The 16738-nt window shown below is 40.6% G+C and overlaps 1 protein-coding gene across 1 annotated transcript in view; it reads right to left on the bottom strand.

The window, feature by feature from the left end:
* me1 (malic enzyme 1, NADP(+)-dependent, cytosolic) overlaps nucleotides 1-16738 on the bottom strand; it is a 440214-nt gene that overhangs the window by 293244 nt on the left and 130232 nt on the right. The gene's annotated exons all lie outside the window — the stretch shown is intronic.

Here is a 16738-nt window from a genome sequence, read left to right as displayed (position 1 = left end):
GACGAGGGTGTCTGCCTCCACCACCCAAACAGGCAGTGACTTCCAGGTTCCAACTAGTCTCCAGGGTGAAAAATGTTTCTCCCCCATATGTTCTCCATCTACCATATCAACACGTCTCTATTTTATAGATGTCAAACACATTTCCTATTTAAAACATATAATTCAGACACATATAGAGCCAGCAGTGCCAATGATATGGATTGGGTCTAGGTTTAAAGTAGTTCTAGAAATTTCCAGTAGCTAACAGGTTTGCTTTATTCCTAAGCTGGAGGCCTGCAAAATGCTATAAAATTGTATCATAAAGCTGAACTGCAACATTGTCCTTTTTTTTTGAAAAACTTGGTCTTGCTGACAATTCTCAGAATGCTGTTATATTCAAGGTAAATGTTTAAACCAACAACTCCGTTACCTTGAGGGAACATTTGAGGTAGACTTTTCAGAATCAAGTTCTTATCACAGGAATAGTATTTCTCACTTCAAAACTACATACTTGAGAAGTCAACATTTACACAAATCGACTTAAGAGTCATACAGCACAGAGACAGACCATTCAGCCCAACTCGACCACGCCAGCAAGTTATTCTACATTAATCTAGTCCAACTTGTCTGCATTTGGCCAATATCCCTCTAAACCTTTCCGAACCATGCAGCTGTCTACGTGTCTTTTAAATGTTGTAATTGTACTCGCCTCTACCACTTCCTCTGGTACCTCGTTCCATGTATGCACCATACTCTGCAGGGAAAAAAATAGCCCTCAGGTCCCTTTTAAATCTTTCCCCTCTCCCCTTAAACCTATGTCCAGTAGTTTTAGATTCTCCTACCCTGGGAAAATGACCCATCTATTCACCTTATCTATGCCCCTCTTAAAATTTATAAACCTCTATTAAAAAAGTCACCTCTCAGCCTTCTAAGCTCCAGGGAAAATTGTCCCAACCTATCCAGCCTCTCCTTGTAATTCAAACCTTCCAATCTCAGCAACATCCTTTTAAATCATTTTTACAATCTTTCCAGTTTGATAACCTCCTTCCTACAGTAGGACAACCAGAATTGTGCACAGTACTCCAAAGATGGCCTCACCAATGCCTTGTATTGCTGTAAAATGATATCCCAACTCAATGCTGACTGATGAAGCCAACTTATTGGATTCTAACACAAATTTAGTCAAGATTTTAAATTACACAGATGAAATTAGGAGCTCAGTTAGCTTGGTTGGCTGGACAGCTAGGTTGGGATGCAGAGTATTTCAGAGTGGGTCCAGCTCCCAGAGGTCATCATTAAGGTCCCACCTTCTCAACCTCACCAGAGGAGTGATGACCTTCAAGTTAAATTCAACAGCAGTAGTCTCCCTCTAATGAGAGCAGCTTTAATATGGGACTATTGGGACTTTACCTTTATCTACTTCAGGTTACTTATAACTATGCATATGCAAGAGTGCAAATTTAATTAATTTCATCTCTATAAAACTTCCAAAATGACATCCTAAATCCTAGTTGTTTGACCTTGTTGTCAGTATGTAGTTTTTCTTCTATTGCATGTTTCTTGACTGCCATGTCAGCGTGTCATATTGTATTATCATCACGTATCATTTCCCACCAGCAGAGACAGCTAAAGCTTTTATTTGAAAATGTACCAGAATTCACTTGAATTCCTGCCAGAGTGCAAATTCCAGCATTTGACCTCCAAGTGAACAAAGCTGACATTTTCTTCGAAGTTTATGATGATGATCAAGAAGCAAGACTTCATATAAATAAGGAGACAAAAAGAGAAGAAAAACAAAAAAAAAAGAGTCCAGCTAATGCAGTAAACCCACTCCAACCTTGATGCAACTGAAGCATGACCTTCTGTACTTCATTTGTCTACCCTGAAGATTACACAACTCGAGAGACAGCACTGACTATTTTTGACCTTCTTCCAAAATGGATGAGGAAAAACACAAACTAGGGGAAACAGGACTAATTTCATTGAGATATTGATTAAAAATCAAGAACAAATATCTTTCATCAGCTCCTGAGGAAATATCAAGCAGAAATTCATTTGGATCAATGACTGGGAGGGGGAGTACTGTTGTGTGTAGGGGTGGTAGCAGAGTGAAGTCTCAAGTTGCATTCAAGCTGCTAATCCTGCAAATACAAAATTTGCTTTTCTTTTTGCATGGCTTTGAAATGTATATTTTAAACACAAACATTAAATTACAGGCTGTTCTGCTAGGACACTCGTTTCGTCAATGCAAATTTGTTATAACTTGATTGAGGAATTGGGGATGCTGCTCCTAAAGCCAGAACCTTTAAAACGCGTGTTGGCTGAAACGCAATTACATTGTCAACACTAAGCGCTGTTTCTAAAGCATGATTTTTCTATAACATGGGGTTGCACAAGAACGCAGCCATTGCGCTGTGGAAGAACCGAATCTCCTTTGCTAACCAGGTGAATACAAGCTAAAACTTGAAGGCATAGTTTTCAATTATGATAAAAGCAATTCTTATTTGCTCACCAATATCACAAGTAATCACTGCCATGGGGAATTTGCTAACCTTTTGCATTGCTCAAAATGCACAAATTGTCACAAATCCATCAGAAGAACTCCACTCCAGCAATTCCCAACTTCATGGGAACATAAAATGGAAAAAAAAATGCACAGAACGTGATTTTGGATTAGTATGGTCCCTTGATGCAGATTGTCCAAAAGCAAATACAATGGTGTACATTAAAAAGGTTACTGAAGGTACATGGTTGATGTGTGTTGCTCATGATGGGAACATACAACTTGGATACTCTGTTCCCTTCTGTGTGGAGACCCAGGTACTTCTGGGGAAAAGAACTGTACTTCCTCGAGATGATTGTTAAAAAGGGACTAGGTGTCTTGGACGGATTTCTTGTAAAAGCAGTTAATCAAGCTGCCTTGGTCCCTAGGTTTGAATTTAGAATAATCTAGCTGCAGAACATCTCAAAATCTCTAACACAATTTGTTAGAAATTCTGTGCAACCATTAAAAGAGTTTAAACTTCTTGTTACTGTTTGGAGCCCTTGAGTTGAGTTTAACTTAGAGACAAAAAGAGAGAAAAAGAGATAGAAAGAGACAGACTGGGGGAGGGGAAGGAAGAGCATGAGAGCGAGATCTGGAGAGAAAAACAAGTGTAAGTTTTAGAAGTACAACTCCAGATTTAACATAAAATAGCAATATAGTTCTGGGCCAAGATGTTAACAATGCCTGTGGATTACACAACTGAGGATTGGGTGGAGGGGTTTTGAAGTGGAAACCTTGCCATAATGAAGTAAAAGGGCCTGGTAAATTTTATTAATTCTTCCTCAGGATGTGAAGGTCACCTGCTAGGCCAACAATGACCACCCATCAGCCCTGAAATAAATCATTATAACACTACTCAGGCAAATGATTAATCATCCAATTACTGATAAGTATCAGAGTTGAATTTATCGGAGATGTAAATCAAAATGTAGAAGGAAGGTGGAATTAGAAAGTTTGGATTTAAAAGTTTCAGCCTCCCTTTTACTGTAATTTTAATATAGCTAACACAACTCCTATTTGAGATGGTGTGGCATTATTCGTAGTCGTGTTCTCTTATGAATGTAGGTTTTGTTTTTAAAAAATGAATTTTATGACTTCATGCTTTTAGAGTTACCTGGTTTAATCAGATTATATGAAGCACATTGCTGATCTCTACACACACCAATGGGAAAGTCAGTCAGCCAGCCAGTTAGTTAATTATTAGATTGTCAAAAATTTACAGAAAAAGAATATTCTTTAACAGTCAAAAGCTAAACAAATGATGCACAAACATTAAACGATTCTATTGGACTGGTGCTCCATATATCCAGAGCAAAACAATGGCACGAAATGCACTGTTGTTATTTTTCTTTGCAGGGAAAGCCATCTGCATTGCCTGACCTTTGCCAACAAATTGCTTGCTTCCCCTCCAAAAGAATCTAAAATCAGATTTCAGATGCGATTCGGGGCTCAAACGTATACCATAATCTGGCTCTACAGAAAAATTATTGCTTGCATTCAGGCAACAAAATTAACTTCCTCACTGTTCGATAACTACCACATGTCTTGTGCAAAGAAAAGCAGATCTTTCAAATTCAGAGTGCAGAAGTTGTTCAGCCTATCTTGCCTGCACTAGCTCTTAGTATTTTAATCTCCTGCCTTTTCCCTGTAAAACCTGAATGTTGCTTCCATTTAAAAATCATCACCTGATGTACTCTTGAATGCTTCCATTGAAGAAGTCCAGACCTTCGTTCTGAGCATTTCATACCCTAACTACTCGTATCAAAAAGTTCTCTCGCCCCACACTGATCTCGGAAACATTTTAAAAGCTGTACTCTTTGGCTCTTGATTTTCTTTTTACAAGCAAGAACAGTTTCTCCCCATTTACTCTCTCCAGATTCATAACTGAAAACCCCTTTCATTCTCCAGAGAAAAAACAGCCCCAACTTCAATTTATCCTCAATGAAATAGCTCATCCCTGGAACCATTTTTGTAATCTTCTTCTGCATTGTCCCCAATGCATTCACATCTTTCTGATCATATGGTGCTACGATTGTACACATACTCCAGCCAAGGTCTAATCATGTTGTGTTATAAAAGCTCAGCACAACATCTGTTGTTATTCTACATCCTTTTTTTAGGGCAGCATGGTGGCTCAGTGGTTAGCACTACTGCCTCACAGCACCAGGAACCCAGGTTCAATTCCAGCCTAGGGTGACTGTCTTGTGTGGTGTTTGCACATTCTCCCAATGTCTACATGGGTTTCCTCTGGATTCCTCCCATAGCCCAACTACGTGCAGGGCAGATAAATCGGTCACGCTAAATTGCTCAGTGTTAGGTGCATTAGTCTGGGGTAAATACAGGAGAAGGACTAGGTCTGGGTGGGTTACTCTGAGGGTCAGTGTGCACTTCTTGGGCCAAATGGCCTGTTTCCATACTGTAAGGAATTTAATCTAATGAAGACTGGAATACTGTAAAAATCTGTATCCAATGGTCGGTATTAAAAATCCATTAAAACGTTGGCCAACAGCATTTACAGTTAAGTAGCAAAAACCGAAAACAAATAATTCCATCAACTGGGAGAACAGGAAAAGCAGACATCCAAACTTTCCTGGTTCATCATGAGAAAATGATTTCACCCCTTAAAAACTTGATTGAACACTGGCTGGTAACAAATATGTAGCACATTTACATTTGAATATTACAGCCATTATCAACGATAAGGAGCGTCAGGTCAGACAGGAATAATTTATGCACCAGCAGAAAAATACACTTCCCAAGACATATACATTTGCTACAATTTGTATGGGACCTGGTCAGTAAACTGGCTGCTGGAGTTAATAATTACTTCATTTCTCAGAAACACAAAAATCAAATAAAATCAATGTTCTCTATCTGGTGTTACAATCTGTGGGATTTTTAATGTTTAGCTTCTCATTGGGACCTGAGCAAAGTTAGCAATGTTAGTGACAAACCATGCCAAGCAGGATTAATACTATCCTATGCAAAGGATGAGCAAGTGGTGGTGGAGGAATGTAGAAGCCGAAAGCAGAAACAAGACCCACATGTCTCAATCCACAGGGAACCTTTTGGTGTGTTCAAATTTCTGGAACCAAGATGGAGCATAAGGAAACCCCCAAATTTTCCAGCTCACCAAAATCCGTGGTGTACAAATCGGTCTTACTCAAACACATGGAAATGCTAATGAGAAACTAAATGAAGCAAATTGAAATACAGGTAGTTATTCTATAAAAAGTGATGGTTGCATCCTTATGCAAAGCCACATAATAGAAAAATCACACTTTAGAAACAGCGCTTAGAGTATTGGCAATGTAATCACATTACAACCAACACGTTTTAAAAGTTTGCACTTTAGAAACAGTGCCGCCAATTCATCACTCATTATAGTGAATTCATGCAGACAAAACGCATGTTATAGCGGAACAGCCTGTATTCTAAAGATTACTTAAGACATCCTGTATTGTTGAAAATAAATTCTGCCTAATCAATGACAAGTAATTCAGCCAGGAGGAGTTTTGTCAAACCTCCTCAATAAGTTTTCATTATCTACAACTTTGCAATACAACAGGCAAGATCACTGCTGACACGAGGGCTATTTTCAATTTATTCAGTATGCTGGAAAGAGTAATGTCAAACCAAAAACCGCAGTTCACTGGCGAACCATTTCAAGACCTGTACAAAGCAGGGAGTAACCCATATCACATCACTCCACTATTGGTGCTCCCAGAATTACAGTGGGTACCATCAAATCAATGATCATTGGGTTGAGCAACAAAGCATTGCTGCATTTTCATCCAACACCAATGTGGAAGGGATTACCATCCCTAGCACAACCTATGCTTTGAGGGAAAGTGCAAAAGACCATGCCCAATCAATAGTCAAACTGTTCCAAAAACACTCGACTTTCATTTTTCTTTGTCTTTGTAGAAAAGAGAGAAGCACAACGTACGATCAAGTACGGAACTATCAAAACAGTGGACGGAGTAGCATTAGTGTTGAAAATACAAATACTTTGATACCAGGAAGGGTTTTGAAAATCGCAACCAGCCCACATCAAAAATCTATTCCTGATTATAGCATTAGATTGCAAAGGAACAGATACCAGCTCAGATCAATTTATACCAATTCATACCACCCATGTACAGAGTAAGGAAGAACACTTAAGACAATAATGATTGCGCTGTTATTGCGTGACAACTACCAGCAACAAAGGAAACCAAAAATTGTGCAGAAGAGAACAACGTGGTCCTCTTCAGGTGGGTGTATCACCACAAGTTGTGAAACCTTCAAAGCATTAACATTTTTCAAGTTTCAATGTAATCTTGCAAACTGTTGTACTAGTTAGTATAAATGACATCTATATGTACACACGTGTTGTCACTCCAATGTATACCTGCTTGCTATAAGCTTTTCTCTCTTGAAAAAGGGGAACTTGGTGTTAATCTCAGTCAATACATGGAGACATGATGATGAAATACATCACATGGTCTAACAGTGACAGAGTACAACAATCCCATTCACCATTTTATTTAGGGTTCACTTGAAGCATGCTTCTCTTTATAAATAGAATAGCTTAACATCAGACCAGACACTATGGGCCTGGGGAATCTAACGTGTATATAATCGTTAGCTGCAATAAACATCTGCTGGATTCTTTAATATGATAATATCCATACCCAGTTTCTATGTCTTAGCAATACTTACATCTCCTAATCAGGTAAAGTACCTTGTTGGAGGTAAACGCGAATCACTTTTTAAACTTAATATTAATATCAGGTCATGGATCAATCATGGATTCATTTGCACAATTGGGGCTTCTTGAAACAAAAAAAAGCATATTTTTGTTTGAATTTGTCCAGTCAGAAAAGTTAATTGAAGGCAAAGGTAGTCTGCATTTTGACCCATTTTTGCATCAGGCTACAACTCTGACACACGTGCAAACATTCAACTTAAATCTTTTTACTTTTCTAAATTAAAATTAAAACATAGCATCAAGATTTTGCAAAAATGTATTATACAGGAACAAATCTGGTGCACCAGCCACCAGAAAAGTTTTCAAAGTAATCAAATGTACAAGATGATTAGGGGTTTAGATAGGGTCGACAGTGAGAATCTTTTTCCACGTATGGAGTCAGCTATTACAAGGGGGCATAGCTTTAAATTAAGGGGGGGTAGGTATAGGACAGATGTTAGGGGTAGGTTCTTCACTCAGCAAGTCGTGAGTTCATGGAATGCCCTGCCAGTAGCAGTGGTGGACTCTCCCTCATTATGGGCATTTAAGCGGGCATTGGATAGGCATATGGAGGATAGTGGGCTAGTGTAGGTTAGGTGGGCTTGGATCGGCGCAACATCGAGGGCCGAAGGGCCTGCACTGCGCTGTATTCTTCTATGTTCTATGTTCTAATGCCTGCTGATAGTAAGTGGAAAGTCTTCACTTTGGAATTAGTTATCACAAGGAAATGGAATGTGAAAGCACTGCAATGTGTAAAGCTCATTCTTTCCATAGAATCCATAATACTGTCGTCTATTTAATTAACTTAATCTATGGAAATACTCAGCTTCTTTCCCATACTGTAAATTATGGAAAGTTGGTTGTTGCAGTTGAGCAAAAGTTGATGTTCTAAGGAACTTTATTTGTATAAAGTGCTTCATCAGATCAATATGATGGTCTTTAGACTAGCAATACCAAAATAAGAACTAGGAGTAGGCCATTCAACCACTCAAGCCAGCCTTGCCTTTGAACAAGGTCAAGATCGTGTTGATCTGCCCCAGACCTCAACTCTTCTTTCATGCACTGAATTTTCAATTCCCCAAAATTTCAAAAATCTGTGCCTCTTCACAACTTTCTGGAATAGAAAATTCCAGACAAACTGTCCATTGGGTGAAGAGATTTCTTTGCAACTCTGTTTTAAAAGAATGTTCTTGCTCTGTAGCCATTTCCCTAGTTTGATATCTTCCCATTGTCTTCTCAACATCTACCCAGTCAAACCCCACTCAGAATCTAAGTTTCAGTAAGATCAGCCTCGTTCTTCTCATGTCTAATGAGACAAGGTTACTTTTTTAAAAACAAACAATTCTGCCCCTTATTTCCAAGCAAATTTCCTTTAAACTCGTCTCAAATGTCAGTATATCCTTTTGAAGTATGGGAAGCAAAATTGTTGCAGCCTTACTAAACACTCTCTACAACTGAAACAAGTTCATGTTTTTAAGCCCCAAACCCTTAACAATAAAGCCCAAAATTCAACTGATCTTCTTAATTCCTTATTGCAACTGCATGCTAACTTCTTACATTTCAAGCACAAGGACACCCAGATCCCTCTCTTACTGGAAGCCCATCTTCATTTAAATGTTGGTCTCCTTTTGACATTTCCTACCAAAACACATGACCTCACACTTCCCTGCATTAAACTCCATCTGCCAAGTGTTTGACCGCTCACTCAATCTCTATCCCCTGGCAGATTCTGTATGTCCTCAGAGCTTGCTGCCCCTTCCTATATTTGATAGGAAGTTTGAACAAATTGACTTGCAGGAGAGAGCAAATATTAACATAGGTGGCAAATAAGCGAGGCCTTAAGACTGATCCTCATGGCACTCCACTAGTCATTTCTTCCCAACCCTAGGGGTAAATAAAGACGTCTATTAGTGCTCTCACTCTATATTCTGCACAGTCCTCCATCTTTGCTAATACATGACCCTTAATACACTGTGCTCCATTCATGTGCAATAACTTTTTACGTGGCACCTTATGAAGTATCTGGCTGTGGCAAGTCTACCTCCCTTTGTATCCATATTTGTCAGGCCAAATACAATGTCAAATCACAAACCTTCAGCCAATATTAAAAAGTTGGAAACCAACTAGCTATCAAGATGGCTTCTGTGGATAGTTTACCTTTTAGCATTTTAACTACAGACAGTCCAAACAGCAAATACATCACTGACATTGGACACAGATGACAGCATCTCAGTTCACTGTGGAACTCACATCTTACTGCTTATGGATGTGTCAGTGTCCAAATTTTATGAAATTTTCAGACTCTGCATGTGTCATACTGGACAAATTGAAAGATTGGAACTCAACGACCACTATCTAGATCCCCACAATGGTGTCCTCCAGGCAAACCAGACATCATGGGCTCCAGAAAGGTTCACAGGTCATACAATTAATAGCAGGTTCAGGGTCTGTACCATCATCTCAGTACCCAATAGATTCCTAACTAAACAATTGGGTGTTTGCCATTCTGATGACCAGGCTCAAACTTTACATCACTTCTACTTTGAGTCACTAAATCCATTCAAGTAACAACAGGGCCTATCATGTCAGGCACCAGAAATCGTCATTCAGAGATCAAATTAACTGATCAGTAGAAATGAGCTATTGTCTATGTCCAGCATATGAATGTGCTTATATGTGGAGTGTGAACTTGTGAAGTTGTAATAATTCAGGGAAGAATGGGAAACTCCTGAAGGGCTTTTGCCTGAAAGGTCGATTTTCCTGCTCCTCTGATGCTGCCTGACCTGCTGTGCTTTTCCAGCACCACTCTAATCTTGACTCTAGTCTCCAGCATCTGCAGTACCCACATCCCCAAGTCCACATAAGGCATTCAACATGCCAATGTCTTTCACAATGTTGACTTCCAGTTCTAGAAAACAAGTTAGCAGAGTACAACATCCAATCATAGTTACTGTCCTTCCTCTTTTATTGCCCTATTTTCTCATTTACAACACTCAGACTTCACATTAGGAGTCTCAGTCAAATGTAATGGAGGGAACAAGTAGCAAGAGGTATTCTGCAATAAGCAAAGGCCTATTACAGCAGCAGCCCACAAGGAGACAATTTGTTTTATAAAACAAAGTTACAATAGTATTAATCAGCTGACTGTTTTAGTCAATACCAAACAAAATGGGTGCCCAAAATAATATAGTACCATCTGAAGTGGATGTCCTCTAACAGGCAGTAGAATTAAAAACATCTAAGCATTTTTGGACACAGGTTTTCAGATGGGAAAAATGTTTAAGTTCCAGTACAAACTTTATAGTCAAACAATGGGCTTTGTATTTGTACTCAGTTATGTTCCTGGCACCTGTATGAAGTATTTACTAGGGTTTCATCATTACCAGTTTGGCTCAAACACCACATCTCTATGTAGAGTCAAAGGCATGGTGCTGGAAAAGCACAGCCTGTCAGGCAGTATCCAAGGAGCAGGGGAGTCCACATATTGAGCATAAGCTTGTCATCAGGAATGTGGGGTGAGGGGTGGGGGAGAAGGCGGCTGAGAGATAAATGGAAGGAAGGGAGTAGGGCTGGGGGAGCAGGAAGGTAGCAGGGAATGCAATAGGTAGATAAAGGTGAGAGGAGACGATAGTGATAGGTTGGAGAGGAGGATGGAACGAATAGGTGGAAAGGAAGATGGAACAGGTAGGACAGTTCAAGATGGCAGTGCCAAGTTAGATCTGGGATTGGGGGGGTGGAGAGAGATGAAGCAAGTGAAAAATCAATGTTGATACCGTATAATTGGAGGATCCCAAAGCGGAAGATGAAGCATGCTTCCTCCAGGCAGCATGGAATGGGCGGTGGAGGCGGCCCAGGACTTCTATGTCCTTGGCGGAGGGGGAGTTGAAGCAGTCAGCTGCAAGGTGCTGGGGTTGTTTGGTGCGTGTGTCCTGGAGATGTTCTCTGAAACCTTCCATAAATTGGCATCTGGTCTGCCCAATATAGAGGGGGCCACATTGACAGCAACGGACATAGTAGATGAGGTGTTTGGATGTGCAGGAAAATCTCTGCTAGATGTGGAAGGATCCTTTGAGGCCCTGGAGGGAGTTTGGGGGTGGGGGGGGGGGGGGGGGGGGGGGGGGGGGAGATGTGGGTGCAGGTTTTACACCTCTTACGGTGGCAAAGAAAGGTGTCAGGAGAGGCATGGACTTAACAAGGGAGTCATAGAGGAAATGGTCTCTGCAAAATGCTGAAAAGGGGTGGGGAGGGAAATAACTCTCTGGTGGTGGGGTCTGACTGGAGGTGGCAGGATGATGCATTGTATCTGGAGACTGGTTGGGGTGGTAGGTGAGGACCAGAGAGGTCCTATTCTTGTTGTGGTTGGAGGGGTGGGGTTCAAGGGTGGAGGTTCAGGAAGTGGAAGAGATGTGCTAGAGGGCATGGTTGACCCTGTGGGAGGTGAAATTGTGGTCCTTGAAATAGGAGGCGATCTGAGATGTTCTGGAGTAGAATTAGTCCTAATGGGAGCCAGATGTGGCAAAGGAATCGAGTGTAACACCTCATCTTCTGCCTTGCGACCCTACAGCCACACAGGATCAATGTCAATGTCAATTTCACGAATTTCCTGATCTTCCCTCGCCCAAACACATCCCAGATCCAACCCTCCAACTTGGCACCACCCTCTTGAACGGTTCTACCTATCCATCTTCCTGCCCACCTATCCACTCAGACCTTGCACCATCACCCCTCACCTTCATCTAGCTCTCTTATTCCAAGCTACCTTCCCCCCCGCACCCCCAAGCCCCACCCTGTTCATCAGGACTGGTGGGGGGTAGGCCCCAAGGGGACAGGGAGATGAAGAGCTCATGCTCGAAACGTCAACTCTCCTGCTTCTCAGATGCTGCCTGACCTGCTGTGCTTTTCCAGCACCACACTTTTTGATTCTGATCTCCAGCATCTGCAGTCTTCACTTTCCCCTTGCTTTATATATGATCTAAGTAAATTGGATCACCACCTCTGGTAAATTCACATTTTCTCATTTACTAACCAGATACTAGAGAGCCTCAAAACATAATAAGTCAAATCCCTACTTTACACAAAATGTAGTCATTTAGAATTTCATAACTGTGCAATAAGATTGTAAAGTTGAATATAGGGGGCAATAGTGATAGTAGAAATTAACAATGTAATACTCAAATTCCATTTACCATTTATAGAAACTACTGATCATGACTGTACTTCATAAAGACAGGATAATAATGGAGGACAGAGTTATCGAAGTCAACTCACTGACTAACAAGTGATAAGGTTACAGATTGCAGGGATTATAATTCCGCTGCTGATGATGGCCCATATTGGGTCATGGATGTCCACCTTTGGTCTGCATGATCTGCTGGAATTCTATCCTACTTAGGGTGATGGTAATGCAACACATTATGGAGGGTTTGCCTTGAAGGAACAAGACAGACTGTGGAATGGTCAGTCCTGCAAATACTATCACAGACAGATGCATCTGCAACATATTAATTGGTGACGACAAGATCAAGTAATTTTTCCATCTAGATGGTTCCTTCAATCCCTGCTGCAGACCCAGTTGAGCAGATATGTGCTTCAGGAATCTACTGAGCCAGTCTTGGTGTTGGACATGGAAGTGCCTCACCCAGAATGCAATTGTTGAGGACTACAGATGTCATTGCAGTTGTTTAATCTGATTTCAAGTGTTCAACCCCTTCACCTTGGGAAGAGAGAAAATCTTCAAATAAGCCAGATCTGCATGATCTCAGATTTAAGATCAATCTTTTAGAAATATTTTAATGCTAACCAACTTTTAATTTTTGCATCTGTACTTTTTAAGCGAATAGCTTTACCCTTAGTGGAATAACAGTGCATCAATTGTGCATGCAACAAAACCTCTTGACTTGCTTAAAGTGCTGTTTTTCTCTCAAATTGAAAACACTGAAAAACTGCAAAGGGATCTACGCAGACATGCAGTTCACCCATCGAGGGCACACCTGATGTAGTTGTAATACTTGGGCAGAATAGAGGGACATACTTCTCCCATTACCGAGATTTTAGTGCTGGATGAGGCATTGCACTCAGACATAGCAAAGCCATTTGGAGAGATGGCCAGATTTTAAAAAAGGCCAGACCTTCACCCGAAGCCAGCACAATTCTGGACTTCATGCATCCACTTTGGAAGTAGTGATCCCCAGGGTCTGGTCTGGCTCAGGTCAGGACTGCTGACCCCGGAAATGGTTCGGATGCAGTCACAGGGACAGCTGGCTGTGGAGGACGACTTTTCAAAAACAGTTGTCTTGTTGCTGTGGGACTTCCTGACAGCTGTGAGAACAGAAAAAGCAGAAAGGCCCTGCAACATTCACAATACTCCCCCACCTCTCCACCCCATCCAAGACAACCAAAATTACTTCTTTTCTTCCAATTATTTTACCTTTAATCAAAAGATTAAAGACAGGCAAGTATCATGCTTCAAAACAAAGAGTTTGCTTCCTTACACACCTTATTTCTGTGATCCATGGGTTACAGTTGACTCAGTTGGTTGCTTTTAGTCCAAAAACAAACAAAAACTAGCAGCTTGAATGAACAGGCTTCCTTCTTGCAACACTTAAGTTTATTTACTTTAATTATGCAATTACAGGCCCTACTTAGGAAACAGGACAACCTTGAAACCAATAAGCCTCTCTCCACTGGCCTGGAATGGTTGCCCAGATCCTTTCCAAAATGGTAGACAAATATACCCAATCCCATTGCACAACATCTCAAATAAGCAGTCTATTGATTGCAGGTCTTCATATACACTTAAGTGGGTTCCCATTGCCCTCTGGTCATTTTAAAGAATTTTTTTTTTTAAAAAAGTGACCATTCGGCCCTTTGATGGTACTCTGCCATTCTGGCTTTGTCCCCCCTCAAACCCTTCGATTCCTTTCACCCCAAGAACTACATCAAACTCAGTTTTGAAATCATTTCCCTACCCTTTGACCTCAGGAGAAAAATAAAATCCACAAAAGAAATCGAAGTTTACCTTTCTACTGAATCGATAGGAGGTTTCGTACACCATAGTACACCCATGATAACTATGCCACTCCCAATGTTACATTATTATGCAAGGGGCCATTTGTAAGATTACAATATAGACAGAGATAGACATAGGCAAGATTAATTTTTTTTTCTGTTACAGCCACACCAGCACACATTACGCAAGGCAACAATTTGACATAGCTCTTGGGGTCACTGACACAAAAAGAGCACAGATACCTGCAGTGATTCAATGGTTTGAACTGCAACAATAAATTCTAGCAGATTCCATGAAACCAAGTCAACGAGCCACATGAAAAGGTCAACACCAAACTACAAGTAGAAACATGGCAGCAGCATATTTGAATGAGTGAGGGAGGGAGTTAATTGTGGCTGACCAAGTATTCTGTTTAGGGTGTGCCCCCATTACTGTCCAGCATATGTGGAGTGGATTTGTCATGACTGCAGGTTCCCAGCTCCCATTAGTAACTGGCCACTGTATCAATAAACACATGCAGTACAGCCACTTAGCTGAAACACTGGATATCCTCCAGCCTGTTCAACAGTAAAAGATTTTTTTTTTTGTTTAGAAAAAGCAAACATTTTAGACAGAAATACTGACACTTCATGGTATATTTTTGCCTCTCTAACTCTCACTTATTCGGCTGTCAAACAAACAAGCCTTAACATTTACAATTATTTGTAAATGATGCGTTGGTACAAACTGAACTCATTGAGTGGAAGTCCTAAAAACCGCAGCCTCAGATTTAAAAATAAAGTCAGCTTTCCACCTTAAAGTAAAGGGGATTCTGTGAAGTAATTATCTTCTGCTTTCAAATAATGCTTTCATGTCTAGGAATTCAAGTTAACAAAGCATTATTTTGGTACTACAGCAAAAAAAAACCTCAATTTTCAAAAGTCTGAATTCCCTCAACATTTAAGTATTTCAATCTGCACTTGTTACAAAGACATACAAGGCTATGGGTCAGAAAATGGGATTAGAATAGTTAGGTGGTTGTTTTTGGCGCAGATCCGATGGGCTAAATGGCCTTTTCTGTGCTGTGGATCTCATGATGAGAACTGTGAAGAATATTGCAAGATCTGAGCTTTTTTTTTTAAAATTGTTCTGTGCTGGAGAGTGCAAATAAATCAAATATTGTTGAGCCCGAAGTTAAGCATGCATTAAATTTTAGTCAGTACAACACAACAAAGTAGTGACAATGAGGATAGGATGAAATTTCTTTTACATTTTTCTTTCAAAGTAAGGGATGTGAAATGCTGTCATTTTTCATTAACTCCAAGTTAGTGCAGAAATGAGTCAGCATGGTACATAAAATAAAAAACAAAATGGCAATAGCGACATATTTGGAGATCTTGGAGAATTCAACCCAAAGACAGCAGCTGTAATTAGCAATTAAAGTTACAAATTTGGCTGAAAGCAAATAAAACTGGAACTGAGAGCCCGGGTGTCCTTGGAGAAGGACCACGCGGTGTCGACCAACACCCTGGAGTTGTTCAGGGAGAGGTGGGCGCTGCAGGGAGTGGAGTGCATCATCTCTCCCTCCAACTCTATTTTGATTTAGTCCCTACCCTCCCCTTCACTGTTTTGATCACACAGCACTGCCCTTTGATGTGAAGGGCAGTGTTTGTCACTGGCCACCCGGGTGTTTTCCTATCTTCCTGGTGGTGGAAATTGAATAAAGATTCGTGCACTTTATGTCTTTCACTGTGTCTCACACTTACACACACACACACACACACACACCATGGGTGCTGGGGATAAAATAAGCACTACCGCACTTAGGTGGTAGTGTGGGGGTTAAAAAAAAAAAGCAAAAAAAAAAAGAGTGCAATAAAGATTAGTGCACTTTGTGTAAAAAAAAAAATAAATAAATAAAACTGGAACTGCAGATCCCAAAATCACATAGGCGGCCTTTTGGCACATTGTGCAAGCTCATTCAAGGAGCATCACCACTTAGTGCCAATTTTCTATTTCCATATACCTTTGCATGTTATTTTTATCCAAATAATCATCCAATACCCACCCCGCAACGAATGCCTCAGCTGAACCTGCCTTCGCCACACTACTAGACAGTGCATTCCTTACCCTAACTACTCACTGAGTGAAAGTTTTTCCTCACTGCACCTTGCCTCTTTGCAGATTAAATTTTAATCTATGCCCTCTTGTTCTTTTTGCAAGTGGTTAAAGTAATTGTTTTCCTCATAGCAATGGTGCCAGGATGTTTTTGACTTACTGAATAGCAATCATGCCCATAAGACTCCAGTACATGGAGCATTCTGAACTTCCATCCTCCTTCAGAAGTTCAGAAGGGTCACTGGACTGGAAACATTAACTGTTTTCTTTCCCCGCATGCTGCTACACCTGACAAGTTCCTCCAGGAACCTGTATGCTCATTTGCTTCAGTTAATAAAGTGGGACTGTCTCAGATTCCATTCTCAAGTTGAAGGTA

This window comes from Chiloscyllium plagiosum, unplaced genomic scaffold, assembly GCF_037043375.1.
Source record: "Chiloscyllium plagiosum isolate Xiang-an unplaced genomic scaffold, Cpla_swu_hap1 HiC_scaffold_3, whole genome shotgun sequence".
NCBI lineage: Eukaryota > Metazoa > Chordata > Chondrichthyes > Orectolobiformes > Hemiscylliidae > Chiloscyllium > Chiloscyllium plagiosum.
This window is presented reverse-complemented; position numbering and strand designations above follow the sequence as displayed.